The sequence below is a fragment of the Malania oleifera genome, chromosome 7 (assembly GCF_029873635.1).
Source record: "Malania oleifera isolate guangnan ecotype guangnan chromosome 7, ASM2987363v1, whole genome shotgun sequence".
Lineage (NCBI taxonomy): Eukaryota > Viridiplantae > Streptophyta > Magnoliopsida > Santalales > Ximeniaceae > Malania > Malania oleifera.
This window is the reverse complement of record NC_080423.1, coordinates 80,249,892-80,252,635: the sequence shown is the minus strand read 5'-3', so window position 1 is coordinate 80,252,635 and position 2,744 is coordinate 80,249,892.

The window sequence follows — 2,744 nt, the reverse complement described above, 5'->3', positions numbered from 1 at the left end:
GTATCATTGTGCTAATTATTGTACTAATCTACTCTGTTGTGAGAGTTTTTTTTTTGTACACAAAATCTCTTTTCCTTGATTCTTAAACGATTCAGAGTTGTTGAATCGTTGGACCAAACGAGGGATTGTTTTTTGGAGAGGCAGGCTCTAGTCTAACAGAAGGAGTGGTTGTAAACAGGTGTTGTTCCACCCAGTAACGAAACTGATATAGTGGTATCCTTTGGTATTTTGCCAAGGGCGAGGATGTAGGCTGTGTTGAAGCCGAACCTCGTAAAAATTCTTATCTCTTTCTCTCTGCTTTACTTTATATTTTTTTACTTGTTATCATTGTATGGTTTAAAAGTGCAGGTTGCAGGTTTTTAAGTGAGAAAGAAACAAAGATACTTGAAATTTAGAAAGTACGTTTTGATTAACCGTTTGCGGAAACCCAAAAGGGAGTACGTTGGTTAATCTGCAGAAATCTTGATCAATAGAGTTGCATTCTAAAAGCTTACAGGGAAATTAACTAAATCTCTAATATTCTTGGTTGAGTGATTGAATTACTTTGATTTCATTAATTGACTTGTGAATTTAAATTTCAATATTTTTAAGTGTGATTATCATTTATATATTCTGGGTGTTAAAATCAAAAGCTTAAAAATCGTTAAAATTCAAAAGAATCCAATTCACCCCCCCCCCCCTCTTGGGAAGCTATTCCTTATTTCATAATCAAATTCCCCTTACCTTAACTCAAAAAGAAACTTCATACGAAAATGATCCAAACTGACCACCCGAGATCCTGGAAACCTAAAATCATAGAACATAACCTTACTATATTTTCGACTATTATCCAAATATCCAATCAAAACTAAAATCAGATTCCTACTTCAGTTTTTGGGAAAACCTGAAAATCTCCAAAACAACAATCAAATCCGCTAAAATTGTAGAGTTTTCTCTTCTAATCCACGCAGTACCCTCCGTTTTTGGAAACGAACAACGAACGATGAAGAATCTTAGAGAGAGAGATTCGCAGGTTAGAGAGAGAGAGCTTTTGGGAGAAACTTAGCTCTCAAGCAACTCAAATTGGATATTTATAGGGCCTTTGACCAAGTCTAATTCGTCGACGAGGCGGCGTCTTCGTCGACGAATCCACCACACAACTCATTGACGAGACCATCCCTTTGTCGCCGAGTTCAAGTTCCGGATATTTGTCTGATCCGCTCAGTATTTGCTCGTCGGCGAGGCTCTAAATTTCATTGATGAGGCTCTGAAGGACTTCGTTGACGAACGTGACCCTTCGTTGACGAATCGAGCTTATACAGGTTTGGGTCTCTACGGTGACAGTTAATGTAGTTATATTTCAAAGAATGCAGTAGTACTATTTGATTCTAGAGCAATGCATTCATTTATATCCCTGAAATATATTAAAATATGTGATGTGGGACTCAACCATTAGATGCTAATTTATTTGTGGTCACACCGACGAGAACCTTAATAGTATGTAGGAAGGTACTTAAGGATTATCCAATATTCAGGGAAGAATGCTACCTGCTAACTTAGTAGTGTTTGATATGTATGGGTTTGATATAATTCTGGAGATGGATTGGCTAGCTTCCAGCTATGCTAGTATAGTCTGTTATAAGAAAGAGGTAGTGTTCAGGTCTCCTGGAGAGCAGGAATACAAATTTTAATGGTATCTTCATTTGTTTATTTATGGTGATTTCATTGTGGTCAAATCTTCAGGATTTTAGGATACCATTGCTTAGGAAGCAAGGTTTTACGTTGTTAAGGGAAGTGATATTTTCATTTAATCAGATTTCTTAATTTAGTTTCCTCATCTTTCAAGCATAAGTTTATGAAGGTCTGCATACATTACTTTTGAGGGATTGTAATTGAGAATTAAAGTGGTTGGATGTTGGCCTTGTATCATTGAATGAAAGAATGTTGATTTGCCTTACAATTATATTTTCATACCCGGGAGTTCCAAAATCTTTAATGAATTGATGTAGTATAACAAAAGCTTAGGATACTTTAGTCTTAGTAAGTTTTCTCATATTTCCTTAAATCCATTGTTTCAAAATGAAGCAATTATTATGGAGGTTATGGAGGTTCACCATTTCCTTTTATTTCAAAAGTTGAACTTGAATTCGATGATAAGGTCCTGGCTAAGAGTCATTTCGTAGATAAACCAAATGTACGGGGAAAGTACTTGACAACTCTTACTTAAGCTTTGGGGGTCACTTGAGTTGTAGATGGCCTATTGTAAAAGACTTCCACTCATAACAGGGGCCAGAAAAGTGGATGTGCAGAACTTATGGCTGTTTGTGGTTTGGACTTTATGTAGTTGAGGTAATAAGATTTTAGTGATGTATTTCAATGGGAAGTAGAGTCAATGATGCATATGCGTAGAAACATCCATGTTATATTGTGGATTTAATTTTATTTAACTTATGATTGAATCTACGTGCGGGTGTGCACGTGGGAATATAATATCTTGATATAGATCGATCATAAATCAATTTTGGGTGCTGGCTATGATGATGATTTCCTATTGTATTCATGGATAGTATAAGAATTTTTCAAGATTGGTACCTACTTTTGTCATTATTGTAAGATAAAATTATTGTTGAAGCTTCCTTGTGGAGTGTTGTGCTGAGAGTTTTTAAAAGGAGGATCCAGAACATATTGTCTACTAAGAGATAAAGGTTATGTCAATGTTAGATTTTGGGGGACTGGAAATGCAAATTAAAGTTGTTGAGTGTTGG